The sequence below is a fragment of the Triturus cristatus genome, chromosome 3_1, assembly GCF_964204655.1.
Source record: "Triturus cristatus chromosome 3_1, aTriCri1.1, whole genome shotgun sequence".
Classification (NCBI taxonomy): domain Eukaryota; kingdom Metazoa; phylum Chordata; class Amphibia; order Caudata; family Salamandridae; genus Triturus; species Triturus cristatus.
The window spans coordinates 729,419,160-729,436,543 of record NC_140583.1 but is presented as its reverse complement, the minus strand read 5'-3'; the positions used below and the strand labels follow the sequence as shown (position 1 = coordinate 729,436,543).

The following is a 17,384-nucleotide window of genomic DNA, read 5'->3' as shown; positions in this document are numbered from 1 at the left end:
GTGTATCACGGGGTTCTCACTGGCTGCCATCTTGTTGCTCATATTTATACCAGTATCCAAGTACTACACAGCTGTTTATAGAGGACGGACTCGCAAGTGAGCATAATCACTGTGGTCGCCATATTGAAATGGGGCTCTGACCCATTATAATGATAATAATCACCTAGTATGTTATTCAGAGAGTTTGTGTAGCTGGACAAAGTCTATGTAGTAACACCATGGCCAGCCTGTTTGTAATCTGCTGATAACTATCCACTATGTAAAATAAATTTCTAGTCTTTATATCTTTCAAGCCCCTCCTACACACACCTTTCATCTTGAACAGAAGTCTTCACGGAAAGCCCACTTCCTCTAGAAACCCAAGCTCCCTTAGGGGATGAAGCACCTACAACACTCAGCCTTTGGCCTGTGCACACCTTTTCACGGAAGACCAATTCCTCCAGACACACAATCTTGATTTGGCCACACCCCTATTATGCCTAGCCTTCGTCCTGCACAGAAATGTATTTAAATTATACATCAAAATATTTTTATAGCATAATAAACTTTAATATCTACTTTCCCATAGGGACATCTCTGCCATGATGGTGGAGATCTCTGCCTACATCCGCAAAGTTACTAGTAAATGTTGGCAAAGCCAATAGATCTGGTTTTACACTGCTTATGCATGCAAACACACTTTTTGCCTGGCATAGCACATCAAAGTCAGACCTATTGGCTTTGTCAATGCTATGGCTGCCAAGAGTGTGCAGTACACGAATGCAGTTATTAGCTGTACAAAGTGGGAGTATCACAATCTCGCAATACCAAATGAAATTAATAGGTGTCCTGAAATTTAAAAAAGAGTAGTAGCAGCTTGTAACTATGGCAAAATGTCGATAAATAATAATAAATGTGCCAGTACATATCCTAGCTAGACTGGATTCATTGTTTCTCTAAAAGTACTGTATTTAAGTCCTACAATGGTACACATAACCTGTGACAAAGAAAAAGTACTGCAAAGGCAAACAGAACCACAATGGCACACGGTGGCGTAGCAAGGTCAGGTGGTACCCGGTGCGGAACATTTCTTGTCTCCCCCGGCTTGACTAAATGGCAAAAATGTGTGTTTAAAACATAGCCAACAACCCAGAGCAAGGCGCACAATGATGCAATGAGAGACATCGAATAAGGATCACAATGGCAGATACAACCAATGACACAGAAGAACTGCAGTGGTCCACACAACCAGCAACACTGAAGAAGGACCTCAATTGTACATCGAGTTTTTGTGAGGGGCACACTTACAATGAAAAGAAAAAGGGCAGTTTAACATGGGGAATGAAGCAGGAGACTGGATAAAATACTGAGTCATGTAAAGGCACAGCTCATCAAGAAAAGCATGAAATGCTGAATATTCCTTTGTCAGATTTTAAGCGAAAAATAATTTAGGTGGGGGTTTTTTCTGCACCAAACATATTTTTATTTAAAAATAACACAACCTATAAAAGAGCATTTAGAGATCATATTTTGGATAAACATTTGCATGTAATGCAGAATGTCTTGCTTTTAGAGGGGAAATCATCTTTTCAAGATGGGTCCCACCTTCACCAGACAGCTCCTGCCACATGCTGAAAACAATGCACCTCTTTCTTTGTAAATGGGGTCACATGTTGAGCGGATGCCCACACACTCCCACAGGATTACGAGCACCAGCCCCAGATCGAATACAGCAGGGCAAGAACTTGCAGAAGTTACCTTATAGCTCCAAAACTGGGTCACCTACCAATCCTCAAAGGGAGTCTAGGATAGGGCCTACCAAAAGAGTGGAAGAGGGATTGAGAATAATCTCATGGAACATAGCTGGCCTGGCAGGCAAATTTGATAATGTGGATTGGCAGCAATATATTACTAATTTCCACATAATTTGCCTGCAAGAAACCTGGACCACAGATAATTCCCAATTTCACCTGGCAGGATATAAATGTTTCTTCATACCTGCACAAAAAACCCCCTCAGGTCGTGCCAAAGGAGGCCTGTCAATATACGTCGATTTGACTATTGAAGGCGCCTGGTCCAGCGTAGATTGGTTTGATTGGAACATTCAAGCTTTAAGGCTTAGGAATAAAGGGGCAAGGCTAGTGTTGTTTAATGTGTACAACACTGGCTCTTTAGGAAGTAGCAGTACCACTTTGGGCGAACTAGACCATAGATTAAGTCAAGAATTGGCACCTGTTAATGGCGCTGCGACCCCACTAACAATAGTAGTGGGTGATATGAACTGCCATTTATGCCCCTTATTGTTCCCCATTAACGCTAATTGGTCAAATTGCCCAGTGGAAAGAGGCCCCCATTTTTGTCACTCACCGAATGGCGTAGAATTAGGAAAGCTTATTTCCTCTCACGATCTGGAGCATACGATCGACTTAATCTCATTGGGGCAGGATGGCACTTTACCACCCACCTTTAAAGGCAGAGGGTGCTCTTCCTTTATTGATTATATTTTTGTCCCCAGAGGCCTAAAGCACCGTATTACCTCAGTGGGAATTGAATGGAGCCCCTTTAGCGACCATAACCCTTTGGTTATGGAGTTTTTCTATTTGCCTAAACGAAAGTGGATCCCAGTTGAGGGCATCGCCGAGAAAGTAACAGACCAAGGAAGAAGATTAAGGTGGGCGAAATTGGACGGCGAAAGATTTTACCGATCCTTAATGGACAAAGGTCAATCATGTATTGAGAAATGTTTAGATTTGTCAGTTGAGGGGGTTAGTTTAACTCACGCTTTTGGCCAATTAACTAAACTGGTGGATGGATTGTTGCGCACTAAGGCCCCAGCAAAGACTACCCCAAATTTCCCGAGATGGTTTGATGGGGGTTGTACACGAGCCCTGAGGGAATTAAAAAAAGCTATCAGCAGTAAATCCAGGGACCCATCAAAAGTCCACTTGTGTAGACTCATTTATAAGAAGGAACTTAAAATAAGGAAAGCTGCGCTGCAGGGGGAAGCGTGGGCGGCTTTGAGGGAGGCCTCTGAAAATAGGGACATAACGGAATTTTGGAAAATAATAAATACTCCTTGTTTTCAGGACAAAGCATCTCCCTCAGCTGCCACAAATATCCTCCCGGAACAGTGGACAACGTACTTCGAGGGTTTATATAACCACGGGGAGGGGGACAGTATAGAGGAGAGGTGGGTGGTTATGCAGGGAGAGTCTCTAGAGTTTACCCTCGAAGAAATAGTTTTGGGCATAGAGGGATTAACTAAAAACAAAGCCCCGGGACTTGATGGGACCCCCCCGGACCTGTTTTTGAGCAACGTGGAATTATGGGCCCCCATTTTAACCAGAGTAATAAATGCTGCTATCAGGGTGGGCTTGCCTAGGTCCTGGTCGTCAGCCATTATAGTACCCATTTTTAAGAAGGGCAACAGAGATAACCCCCAATGCTATCGCCCAATCTCCCTGATAGACATCCTGGCTAAAATTCTAGGAAGAGTCATACTGAACCGACTGATCGATTGGGCTGAGGATAATAATGTTATCTCGGATGTCCAGTATGGCTTTCGGTCAGGTAGGTCCACTACCGATCAATGCTTGAACCTTTATATGTTGGTCGCCAAATACACAAAGGCCAGTAAAGAACCCATTTACTTGGGATTTATGGATTTGGCTGCGGCATTTGACCACGTAAATAGGAACAAGCTCTGGTTAATGCTGAGTCATCTAGGGGTTGACCCGGGTATCATTTGCACCCTGAGGGAATTGCATAGAGAGACCTTTGCCAGAGTGCGCTATAATATGGATGGGGGGTTGACCGATCCCTTTAAATGTACTAGTGGCGTCAGGCAGGGTTGCATACTGGCCCCTTTTTTATTTTCTATATATATAAATAGTCTGGAACAGTTCTTAATTAATTTAAAAACAGACTGTCCAAGGGTAGGAACACGCAACATCCCGGTGTTATTGTATGCCGATGATGCGGTCCTTTTGGCACGCACCCCCAAAAGTCTACAGAATTTAATTGACGGGTTTGTTGAATTCATGAGTGCGCTAGACCTGTCCGTCAATCTAAAAAAATCCTATGTGATGACAGCAGGTCATAAACCACGGACCAGCTTTGCCTACAAAATTGGGAATCACACGCTAGATAGGGCGCAATCTTTTTCATATCTAGGAGTGCTGTTTGATGAGTCCCTGAAATTTGCCCCACTGATACAGGAAAGATGCGGCAAATTGGCGGCATCAAGCGGGGCAATAGCAGGATATGGGAGGAGAGTTGGCCGATGGTCCCCGGAACAATCAATGAACCTGTATGGCTCGATGTGTTGTTCCAGAGTCACGTATGGCTCAGAAGTATGGGGTTTCATAAATCTTGACCCGCTGCAGAGGGAAGAAAACTACATTTTTCGCTCTATTTTAAAAGTGCCCAACTGTACACCTGCCTATAAAGCACACAGAGAATTGGGAAGACCCTATCTAGAGGATCTGATTAAACTCAGACCAATCCTGGCGTGGTTAAAAATTTGGTGTAATCCGGAAGCTGCACTAAGCAGACAGATCTTAACAGATTGCCTAGGGAGGGACAAAAGCCTAAACATCCCATGGCTGAATTATGTGAAATCTAGTCTGGATAGTATGGGTCTAAACGATATGTACCTAAACCCGTTAAGGATTACTCCACAGGACAAGACGACCCTAAAGAGAAATTTCTGGGACCAAAGAGCTCGCGCCAGATCCATTGTGGAAGGGGCTAAACCCTCAGTGATTATTTACAGCAGACTTGAAACCAATGATGGGATTGAACCTTACCTTTGTGTTGTGCACAATGCCCAAGACAGGTTTTTAATGTCACGTTTTAGGCTCAATTTTTTACCATTTCTATTAGCTGAACCAGCTGGTTTTAGTCATTCAATTGAGCAGAAGGGTGCCTGCGGCTGCGACAATAAGTCTCCGCAGGACACCCTTCATTTTGTACTTTTATGTCCCTGGTACGCAACCCCTAGACGCAGATTTTTAAAGGAGATTTTAAAAAAGTCTAGGTTCACCCATGCTAAAGAAGCACTGATCTTTCTACAAGGGGCCAGTGACCCGCTAACTTTATGCTCTGTTATTAGTTTCTTGAAATTTGCACTAAGACTTAGGACAACTAGAGGATAGCTCTATTAAAGATTCTCACAGGATTCCTCACTCACCAACTGTGATTAGGTTTTATGATGTTTGTACAGTGATAATGAATTTTATGTTTATAGTTTCATTCAATGTTCTTGTATATTGATTTAATACCTTTTTTTTAAAAATTGTATAATGTACTCTTTTATGATGGTTTTTAACCACCGAATAAAGAACTATTGAATTGAATTGAAAAAAAAAAATGGGGTCACTCCCTAGGAGGTGGAACAACGCACCAAACAGCCAACAGCATGATGTGAGAGAGGTTTACTACTATGCTGCCTCCTGTATACATATTTTCTGAAGAGTAGTACAAAAGTTGTATCGGAGAGTAGCACTGCCCATCTACCCTAAAAACAGACCAATAGCCTCTTCCCACAATTAATAAATTCATGATGAATGGTATGCAGAAATGTTTGCAATCTGCAGTGTTCAGAATTATTGCCAAATTTCTTGTATCACAAAATTAAGTGCTTCTTGTGAAAATACCGACTAATCCTGTGCACAAAGCCCCACTCATTTACATTATGCAAACATCCTGGTTCATGATTTTTCCAACTCCTGGTGTACATAAATATGGTTGGATTCAGGCAATGAAAGGTGGGTAATTAGTTAATTGTACAATTCATGCATGATTCGTTGCATTTCATGTAAATCACAGTATGAAGAAATGTCATGAGAGTCATAAACAAGACATATAATTATTGCTCTATCCTATTCTTTGAAAAATTATGAAATGCACAAATCCTAGCAAGTTTATGTTGTGTCAAAACTGATTTTAAAAACAACATCCTAGCAAATTCTCTGGTAAAAGCACCTTGAGGGCATTCATGGTACACACACATCCTGCCCAAACCATGTGTAAAGCAGAGCGCGTCCTTGGGCCCCTAGGCAGCATCAACCAGGAGCAGAAGGGAGGTGGGCACACCATGTACAAACACCATTTAAACCATGCCGTGCACACACGTAGTGGCATTTGCAATTCGCAAACCATTGATTACCTGCGTAAGCACTAATCATGGTTGCTGCAATGTACACCAAACATGATGGGGTGTTCATGCTATGTACACACCATTGATAATCCGCTGTCTACACAAATCCTCGTTAATAAAGGCGGGCAGACATCCTAATGCACTGGGATGGAAAAATGCTGGTAAATGCAGTTTGCATTAATCTGGAAAAATGAATGACGCACACAGATACTGGCTACTTAATTGGTAGGGAGAAGACCTGGATGTTTTGTGGTTTTCAGGAGTACTGTTGGAGAAGGTGCTGGGCTTTTGTCAATATTAAAATAAATGGCTAAAAGCAAAAATATTTTTTTGCCTCATAAAGCACATCTTGCCATAGTCGTCCCTGGCACTGATGAGAACTACTCTGGGTATGTGCTGCATGTGAAAGGGTCGAATGCCGTCAATCACAGTGGAATTAGCCAATGGCTGAGTGGCTTGACTCATGGTCCCATGTTGTATACAGCAAGGGACAGAAGAAAAATGTGATTGACGCAACAATAGACCAATGGATGAAGAAGGCTGGTTGAATGCCCCTATAAGTAAGTGTATCCTACATATAATTTTAGCAAAATCAAAAGGTCAGACTAATGTCATATCTAACATAAATAGCATCTCCTGCCTTCCCTTACTCTCCCGGCTCACCAGGCTTGACAAAAAATAACAATTTTAGGTGAGGATCACCCTCTCACTGACCATCATTAAATAATTAACACAACTGAGGTCTTGCAGCTTCTCTATAGTTTGCTCCATGGGTTACGATGCTTCAAGTAGACAGGCGATGCACCGCAGTGCTTTATAGGGTCATGTTCCCCAGCTCCCCCACAGTTCCTATGCCAAGGCTCCCCCTGTGAGCGATTTTCCAGTCCGGCCTTTTCCCGCCAAGGGCATCAGTGCCTGTCCGAGCAGTCTAGCACAGAGAGCTTCCATGGATTTCCAGCTGGTGATCTAGCTATACCACTGTTTCCAACCAGACACGTTTGACTGACCCTGACTGGGCCCACGCTTGCGGGCGGCACTGTTCGATGCCAGGACTCAAACCAGGGAATCTTTGTTAGTTTTTGGTGACATGCATAAAATGTCTACGCTCTGGACGTTGAATATCAATTCCTTCGATTTCCCACTTTGTGGAACTGTAAGCGGCCTTCCCTTCCCTGTAAGGACACGTCGCTGCCCCTTATGCTAAAGAGGTGAGCTCCCAGCTCCCTGCAGTGGTGTGGCAAATGGCGCTTTCATGGCTCCCACAGTGGAGAGAACTAGGGTAATACTCTTCTGTGATCCTGTGGAAGATGCCACAAGTTCTCTGAGGGGCTACAGACGAACGAAGTGCAGGCCCTCTGTAGTTGTTATACGAAGGACCCTGGACTCTGCAACAGGCATCACCACAGCTTGGGAATCCGTTAGAAGGTTTGCTCTGACAAAGAGCTTCTCATCAGCCCCGCTCATTCGAGGCGCTATACCACAGGTAGATAGATAATCTGTGCTTAGCGCGGGTTTTACAGCCTCTCATTGCAGTGATTGGCCATATATGCCAGCAGTACACATAACTACCGTAGGTGGCGAGTCGAAACCCTTCCCCAGCGTTCAAACACCTGACCATGTTTAACTCCAGGCAGGGACGGCTGTAGGGCGGTACGATGGGTGCTACTGCACCAGGCGCTGACTTCAGGATGCGCTGTGTTGACACATACATTGTGGATTTAAAAGCACCTGGTGTAGGTTCCTTGACTCCAGCAATTTTCAGAAAACAATAAAAGTGCCAAGATAACTCTGGTGATTAATGGACCTTCGCGTTTTGTCTAGTGGAGGTTTTGACTCATCATAAAGTAGCACCAAGGGTGAATATGCCTGCTGCAAAGAACATGTACCATGCAGATCACAGAAGTGCATACAATGTAAATAGTTCAGTGGATTTCAGCTTTTGTTGGCAAGATCATTTTGTTACTCACAATTTATAAATGAATACCCTAATATAGAACAGTAAGCTATTAACTGTCATCAAAGAGCTGCTTGGAAAACTGTAAGGAATGGGTACTCACAAACAATCTCTTGGGGGCCAAATTTACAGTGTGGTTTGTGGCCGAGGGCCGCACCGGTGGAGGCGAGGTCAGTGGGAGAGGGGGGCGGGGCTAGAGCGGGGGAAAAAACTGTGACCATGAGGTTGAACACAGGCCCCTGCAGCGGACGCCTTCGTCCACTGAGCCACCAGACCCGGCATACACACATCTCTCTCTCTCTCTCTCTCTCTCTCTCCATCTCTCTATCTCTCTCTATCTCTCTCTGTCTCCCTCCCTCTCTCTATCTCTCCCTCCCTCTCTCTGTCTCCCTCTCTCTCTCTCTCTGTCTCCCTCCCTCTCTCTCTCTCTCCCTCCCTCCCTCTGTCTCACTCACTCTGTCTGTCTCCCTCTCTCTCTGTCTGTCTCCCTCTGGCTATCTACCTTCCTCTGGCTCTCTCTATCTGTCTCGCTCCCTTTGTCTCCCTCCCTCTCTCTCTCTCCCTCCCTCCCTCTGTCTCACTCACTCTGTCTGTCTCCCTCTCTCTGTCTCCCTCTCTCTCTGTCTGTCTCCCTCTGGCTATCTACCTTCCTCTGGCTCTCTCTATCTGTCTCGCTCCCTTTGTCTCCCTCTGTCTGTCTCCCTCTGTCTGTCACCCTCTGTCTCTGTCCCTCTGTCTCCCTCTCTCTCTCTGTCTCCCTCATCTGTCTCTCTCCTTCTGTCTCCCTCCCTCTGTCTCCCTCCTCTGTCTCCCTCTCTCCCTGTCTCCCTCTGTCTCCCTCCTTCTGTCTTCCTCCCTATGTCTCCCTTTCTCTGTCTCTCTCCCTCTGTCTCCCTCCCTCTGTCTCCCTCTGTCTGTCTACCTTCCTCTGTCTCTCTCTATCTGTCTCGCTCCCTTTGTCTCCCTCCCTCTGTTGCCCTCCTCCCTCTGTCTTTCTCCCTCCCTCTGTCTGTTTACCTCTGTCTGTCACCCTTTGTCTGTCACCCTCTGTCTCCCTCTGTCTCTGTCCCTCTGTCTCCCTCCCTCTGTCTCCCTCTCTCTGTCTCCCTCCCTCTGTCTCCCTCTCTCCCTGTCTCCCTCCCTCTGTCTCCCTCCGTCTCCCTTCCTATGTCTCCCTCTGTCTGTCTCCCTCCCTCTTTCTCTCTCCCTCTGTCTCCCTCCCTATGTCTCCCTCTCTCCCTGTCTCCCTCCCTCTGTGTCCCTCCATCTCCCTTCCTCTGTCTCCCTCTGTCTGTCTCCCTCTCCCTCCCTCGGTCACCCTCTGTCTCCCTCCCTCCCTCTCCCTCCCTCTGTCACCCTCTGTCTCCCTCCCTCCCGCCCCCTCCCTCTCTCTCCCTCTGTCTCCCTCCGTCTCCCTCTCCGTCTCCCTCTCTGTCTCTCTGCCTCTTTGTCTCTGTCTGTCTCAGTCTCTGCCTCTATCTGTCTGTCCTTGTCTCTGCCTCTATCTGTCTGTCTGTCCCTGTCTCTGTCTGTCCCTGTCTCCCTGCCTCTGTCTCCCTCTCTGTCTCTGTCTGTCTCTGCCTCTATCTGTCTGCCCCTGTCCCTGTCTCTGCCTCTATCTGTCTCTGTCTGTCCTGTCTCTGTCTCTATCTCTGTTTGTCTGTCTCCCTCCCTCTCTCTCTCTGTCTCCCTTCCTCTCCCTCTCTCTCCCTCCCTCTCTCTCTCTGTCTCCCTCTGTCTGTCTCTCTCTCTTTGTCTCCCTCTCTCTGTCTCCCTCCCTCTCTCTCCCTCTGTCTCCCTCTCTCTGTCTCCCTCTGTCTCCATCTCTCTCTGTCTCCCTCCCTCTCTCTCCCTCTGTCACCCTCTGTCTCCCTCCCTCCCTCTGTCACCCTCTGTCTCCCTCCCTCCCGCCCCCTCCCTCTCTCTCCCTCTGTCTCCCTCCGTCTCCCTCTCCGTCTCCCTGTCTCTTTGTCTCTGTCTGTCTCAGTCTCTGCCTCTATCTGTCTGTCCTTGTCTCTGCTTCTATCTGTCTGTCTGTCCCTGTCTCTGTCTGTCCCTGTCTCCCTCCCTCTGTCTCCCTCTCCGTCTCTCTGTCTCTGCCTCTATCTGTCTGCCCCTGTCTCTGCCTCTATCTGTCTCTGTCTGTCCTGTCTCTGTCTGTCTCTGTCTCTGTCTCTATCTCTGTTTGTCTGTCTCCCTCCCTCTCTCTCTCTGTCTTCCTCCCTCTCCCTCTCTCTCCCTCCCTCTCTCTCTCTCCCTCTCTCTGTCTCCCTCCCTCTCTCTCCCTCTCTCTGTCTCCCTCTCTCTGTCTCCCTCCCTCTTCCTCCCTCTCTCTCTCTCCCTCTGTCTCCCTCCCTCTGTCACCCTCCTCCCTCTGTCTGTCTCCCTCTGTATGTCTCCCTCTATCTGTCTCCCTCGCTCTGTCACCCTCCTCCCTCTGTCTGTCTCCCTCTGTCTGTCTCCCTCCCTCTGTCAGTCTCTCTCTGTATGTTGCCCTCTCTCTGTCTCCCTCTCTCTGTCTCCGTCCCTCTGTCTCCCTCCCTCTCTCTCCCTCTGTCTGTCTCCCTCTGTCTGTCTCCCTCCCTCTCTGTCTCCCTCCCTCCCTCTATCTCCCTCCATCTCCCTCCCTCTGTCTCCCTCTCTCTGTCTCCATCTGTCTCTCCCTGACTCCCTCCCTCTGTCTCCCCCCTCTGTCTCCCTCTGTCTTCCTCTGTCTGCCTCTCCCTCTGTCTCCCTCTCCCTCTCTCTCTCCCTCCCTCTCTCTGCTTGTCTCCCTCCCTCTGTCTGTCGTCCTCTGCCTCCCTCTCTGTCTCCCTCTGTCTCTGTTCCTCTGTCTCCTTCCCTCTGCCTCCCTCCCTCTCTCCCTCCCTCTGTCTCACTCTCTCTCTCTGTCTCCCTGTCTTCCTCTCCCTCTGTCTCCCTCTCCCTCTGTCTCCCTCTCTCTCCCTCTCTCTCTCTCCCTCCCTCTCTCTGTCTCCCTCTGTCTGTCTCCCTCTGTCTGTCGCCCTCTGTCTCCATCCCTCTGTCTCCCTCTCTCCCTCTCTCCCTCCGTCTGTCTCCCTCTGTCTCCCTCTCTCTCCGTCTCCCTCTGTCTCCGTCTCCCTCTGTCTCCCTCCCTCCCTCTGTCTCCCTCTTGTCTCCCTCTGTCTGTCACCCTCTGTCACCTCACCCCACGCGTGTGGCAGCCGGGGCTGAGACTGCTTCCCGGACACCCACACAGCCGCACCCGAGTACTCCACAGGTCATTAAAAGACCATTTACTTGTTAACCAGGCTTTGTTGTATTTCACCTCTTCTTAGCGTCTCTGCATCTCCACTCTGACTATTGTTGGAATCGCCCATCCCCCATAGACCAGAGTGTCTCGGAGTCCGCGCTGCTGCGGAGGTGTTTGCTGACACTCTTTAATTATTTTTTTTTAAAACACAGGTACAATGTCAGCAAGGTCCGCGGGCCGCCAAGGAAGGCTTTCCGGGCCGCACTATGAGTACCCGTGCTGTAAGGTATAGGTTCGAGCTCTATGACGTTTTCCCCAGTCTTTCATTATCCAAATGTTGCAAAAAGGGTTCATTTGGATAGAAATCAATTCTTATTAGTAAATACAACCCCAACCATAGTGGTCTGTTTTAAATTCTGAGTTCTTGCCACTCCAGATCAAGCACTCTTAAACTATACGGCCCTCGAGTATGGATGACATGTGACTCCTATACCTTGTAGTCCTCTTTCTTATGTATACACTGATTTACACATGTGAGTCATTGTGTCTGTGTAAGGTGTGAGATGTAAAGTGCTCTGACACCCAACTCTGGTATGAGTAGCGCTATAAAACAAAAGAAAAGCATGTGGGAGAGAGTGGTTATGGAGACTTGAGGGTCACTGTTAAAGGGTGGTACTGAGGGAATTGAAGGAGAAGAGGGTCATGGGGGGAGGGCGCCAATAAACATTGTCGCCCAGGGCGCCACCAGCTCTAAAGCCAGCTCTGACGCCAAGTAACCTGAATGGAACCTGGAAGCGCGTCAGTTGTGGGGATTTCATAAGCCTTTTTCTGATCTTCAGTCACGGGGTGTGTTTCCCGACGTATAAACAAACCACAACCCACTAGAAGAGTTTATTACCCCATTTTCTCAGCTCTAATCATTTTATTTTGAAGAGTAAGATCAGGGAAAAAGTGTGAGATACTAGTCACGTGGCTAAACAATGTATTATGAACCACAAAGCCTGGATATATTTCCGGCCTACCTCACATGACTTCTCTATGTGAACCCGGGAACCTCAATTTATCGCATAGATACAAAATCTGAAGCACATAGAAAGGGGCTCCCAATGGGAACCAGTATTGATCACTGTATAGAAACAGCGGTACAGCAGGTGACCATGCGTGGCACCGATGAAGGAAATCACTGGATGAGGATGGTGGCGCGTTTCTACGCACGCGGCTATTGTGTCAAAAAAGATACTTTGCCGTCCTGTGACAGACAGACAGGCACATTCACCCACTTGTAAAAATCCGTGCACAAAGCATCCGCGTGACAGTCCACGTGCACAGCCAGAAGTTGGCTTGCTGTACTGCATTCAAACTGCACAGATACCGCTCTATAAACATGGATGAAAGGGCCTATTTAGCCTTTGCCTTTTCTTACAGGCATGATTCCAGCAGACGATGCCAGCAGTAAAGCGAATACCTTTGACTAGGCTAATGACAACAGCTGTTATTGAAACTGCAAAAAAATTAATTGAAGGTGTCCAGCATGTAAGTTAATATTGTTATATACATTAAGGAGCTTATTTGTGAGAGGCTTACGCTGTCGGAGCGTCACTTTTTTCCACGCTCTGCAGCACAAGCCCCTCATTGATATCTGTGAGGCAGCGCAAAGTGATGCTGCATGGCTCTGCATGACCTCATAGATATGGAGTATGACATAGCAGCGCAAGTCGCTGCGTTGAGTTACTCTGCGTCAAGGAGGCGTTCCATGGGCATCGCATGGGTTTTCTCAAGCAGTGCCCACGGAGTTTTGGACGCAGCCCAAGATTAACTTAATCACGCAAAACTAGGACAGCACCACAGCCTTACCCCTCCCCAGAACAGGCATATCGTGGAGAAATATTTGCATTTCTCCTTGGTTTTTCCTCTTTCCATGTGTACTGCACTCTGGATTGTTTTTGTGCAAAGCAATCCTGCCTGCAAAGAAGGCACCCTTGCATCGTGGTGCAAGGGTGCCTATGTTGGCGCCAGGCAGCAAAGTATGCACCAGAGCAGGGGGAAAGGGCAAGAATGCACTGTATTTCATAAATAATGGGCATTACTGCCCTTTCACATTGGTCTAGGGCAGTGTAACAAGAAGACTTGAGGCCCTCAGTGCACACGAAGCAATGGTTTAAAAACCCATGTTTCACTGGAATTATTTGAATCTCATGAATTATTTCCATAATACCTGGACATTATCATTCCCATGAATTATGACTTTCATTCTGATTTCATTGTACACATCTAATTGGTCATAAGTATGACAATGCATTTAAATATTGAAAGCACGGAAACAGACTGCTCATATTTACATTTGCTCTTAGTTTGAGACACGTTTTTTCTTTGAAACGTAAATGAAAGTTCAATATTATATTGAAAATACAGCACCTTGTAATTTGAACATCGAAGACAGTAGCGGTGATAGCATTCACTTCTACTTGCAAAGCACGCTTTTACACAGTAACAATGTTGTCTATAAAACCCCACATCATTAACACCATAAGTGAACCCTTTTATTATATAAGACAACAATTTAGCCAGAGGCCCTGGAATTATGTGATTTTGTGGCTGCTGCATTTTCCACATAAATATGGATTCTCCATATTTGTCACATAATTCATCATGTGCTGTATGTACTATCTGCAGATTTCAACGAAAAAAATTATTTCTATCTGAAACAGACCAAAACTTGCTAAAAATGCAGCAACATGTGTTGCCACGCAGTGAAATGCCCCTCGCTCGCAGAGGTTGATTGGTCACTTTTCTGTTGTTTATTTCTGTATTTGTGTGTCAAAGGGGTACTAATCAGGTGAAACCTTTGCATGGATAGTGCCAACAGGTAAAAATGTTACAATCCGAGGTAATACCACTAAATGTGGCACAATACGCCACATTTTGCAGCATAATTTAGTCCACTCTGACACATAATTTGGTCCTTCCCTGAAGCATAATTCCAGTGTCCCTCACAGCAGCCCAGTGCTGGCTCAGGGTTTGCCAGGATCATTCTCCAGTTAAATAAAAAAAGGATCTTTTTTGTGCAACCTGCATCAGTATAAAGAAGATGAAATACTCAACCATGTTGCACTTCATTGTCCATCTATATAATCACTGGATTCTTTTGACATTTATAAAGCACTCGGCCTTCAACCTTGATGGCCCTTGGTGAATGCATTTTATTGGACCACTACAAATTGGCTTTATACGCGACTTTCTACCACATAATAATAGTTTACCCTTCTAAGTCAGTCCAGACAGGATAGGAACCCGTCACATGCAGATTAGACACAGGCCTCAGAAGCTAGCCTTTAATTGGCCGATGGGTTGCAAAGGTTAGAGAATGTTCAATAACCCGGAATGCCTGGGGCAGAAAGGCGCTAAATGTGCCCCTTTGCAGCAGGATTCCCCTTCATCGACAATAGCAGTTCGAGGCTGTCACTGTGCATCTCAACAAGTAGGCGGCCTCCCCTCCCCAGAAAGCACTGGCGCTGACCACCAAGGTCAACCTGTGAATCTGAGGCAGCGCTGAGAAGGCACCAGCAATCGATCATTCGCATCGCCGCCAATGAGCGCTCTCTCTAATCCACCAGGGTAACATTAATGAACCATATGTTTATTATAAGGCACTTGTGTTACCAATCAGTCTCGCGTGGCACTTCAGAGCTTCCTTCCAACAATGTATTCGCAACTGTAGTTAGCGCCCTGTAATTGTAATCAGTCTGTCAGCCAGTCACGCGAAAACGTGAATAAAAAAGTAACATTATTCATATAGCGCTGCGCTGGCATTCCCAGGCGCAACAGCTGTCTTCTCCTGCAACATACGTCTCTATTTCCTACAACCCCTTCAGCTCTAGCGCGGTGTCACCCGAATCACCCTGGCCCTATCACGGCACTAGAAACTTAAATGCACAGGAATGCCACCTGCGTGGCGGTGACGGGTGCCACTGCGCTGTTAGCAGAGGGGCCAAAGTACAGCAGGCGGCCTCTCACTGAGGAATTCTAGAGGGCTCGTGTTATCATCGAGGGAGTTTGAAAAACACGTTCATTCTTCTACGCGCCACCACCAGTAGTACACTGTCTACCGCCACCACCAACCACCAGGATGCGTGTGTGGTATTTACCCACGAAGCAATCAAAAAGCAAAGTGCGCCTCTCTCCACATGTGTTTGGGAGCTATAAGGAGTACAAGGAGGAGGCTACACAAAATCAGCAGGGGGCATAAAAGACATAACAGGCTCAGATGGAAGCGAACACGAGAGAAGGAAGGCAGGTAAGCCCCCCTCCTACCTGGGCTCCCCCCACCCACCACTGCTGCTCACCTGGGGGCTCACATCCACGCGGCGCTGCTGTCACTCAGGGGAGCACCTGCTGCCGCCTGACCCGGATCCTGGTCCCGAGCTCTGGCAGCTTCACAGCGGCAGGACAGGTGGGCAGGGCCGGGAGGCGGGATGGGCCGGGCAGAGGGGCAGGGCACTGGTGCGGGCTCAGAGGCTTCCCCGAGCCACCCGGAAGCTGCACGCTGCTTCCCTCCCTCTTGTTTATTTACGATTTGTATATTCTCCTGACGTGCCAACAAATCTGGTGTCTGAGCGCTTTGTAAACGAGGCAGTAAAGGTGCCTATAAAATACAGCCGGTCACATGCCTTGGTTGCTGACAATGATAGCTGGCTGGGGCAAAAGTAAACCGCGCCCCCCCCTGTGAATGAAAGGAAAGAAAGGGACCGTGCGCGTTCGCAACGAAGAAAGAAACAGCCAGGTGCCTGCAAACACCTCTCTCCGCAACCAGAGAGAAACCAGAGCAGCGGCAGGTGGATCAACAGATATCCCGCATCCAACGACTTAGAAAGCACATCAGGGGCGTTTAGGCAAATAAAACACAAACCTAAAGAGGCGTAAACAGGTCCATGGCAACACAATCTTCCTCGTACCTAGAAGGAAACAAGTGCCGAATTCTTGAGCAACAAGCAGCCACCACATACAGAGCACCCATGGAAAGACGGGAGCAAGAAGAACACACTGAAACTGATCACCAAGCGGCACACGCAAAGGACAACACCCACGTATTACATATTCATAGGTGCACAGGGGAGAAATGACTTCACATTACTGGAGACAAAATAATCAATTTGTACGAGAAAATATAACTTCTGAGGCTATAAATAAGCAAAGGACATTTATTGTTGAATAATGAGACATGCTGCACAAAAAATATAACCAGCAGTGGCAAAGGTAATAGGTCTCGCGTATGTGAGCTATTGGCTTTGGCAATATGTTTTGGATCTATGCTGTACAGCTGCTCAGGTGCTTTGCAGTGTGGCCAAAGCACGTTTAGAGGAGTTATGAGACAGCCAGGGCAAATACGTCTTTTTTAAAGTGCATTAGCACTGGATGCATCACAGTCCTTTTTCTAATAATTATTTTTAGCCATGCTGCACCACATTTTTATAGTTTAGAAAAAGGCATTTTAAGATGTTCCACCATTTGTCCACACCATGTATATGCACTTATATGCGTCTTGGAACGTTTGTTTTCAAAGCATAATATAATTTATTCCAAAATAGTGGATTGTTCATGCACATGCATGGTGATGCGAAGTGGTCCTCTTGTAATGATTTTTTTCTGTCATACTCTATTATTAATTTAGTATTTCAAGATAGTAAATGGCTGATTTGGGACAGAAAATCAAGGAATAAAGTATTCACCTGGATGTTTGCGCAAATACAAGGCAGCCAGCTGCTTGCAAAAATAAGAAAAAACTATTTATAAAGCAGGGTGTGGAAAGGTGTGGTGGAGTAAGGGCCAAGCAGGAAGGCAAGCAGCCTGGAACTAATGTGCCGCTACCAGGCTCTTGCAAAGGCAATAAAAAAATAAAGGAAAAAAACCAATGAAGGACGTGATAAAAAGGGCAGTGGAGAAATGGACAAGTGTGGGAGGTGGTAACTATGAAGAAGAATGCGGATGGGGTGAGAGCAATGAAAGCCATGTGTTCCCATGGAGTGCCAAATCCCAAATGAAAAAAAGAATCCCCTGAAGTTAGCAGTGGAGAGCTATAA

General features: G+C 46.8%; 1 protein-coding gene across 2 annotated transcripts in view; it reads right to left on the bottom strand.

Moving 5' to 3' along the window:
- The window catches only part of CRACR2B (calcium release activated channel regulator 2B), a 351,421-nt gene extending 335,635 nt beyond the window's left edge, over window positions 1–15,786 (bottom strand). The window contains exon 1 of one of the 2 annotated variants that reach the window (XM_085644880.1): window positions 15,651–15,786. The gene's annotated coding sequence lies outside the window, so the exon portion shown is untranslated. The remainder of the gene's footprint in view (window positions 1–15,650) is intronic. The other variant, XM_085644882.1, reaches the window with a different exon arrangement.
- Window positions 15,787–17,384: the final 1,598 nt, after the last annotated feature.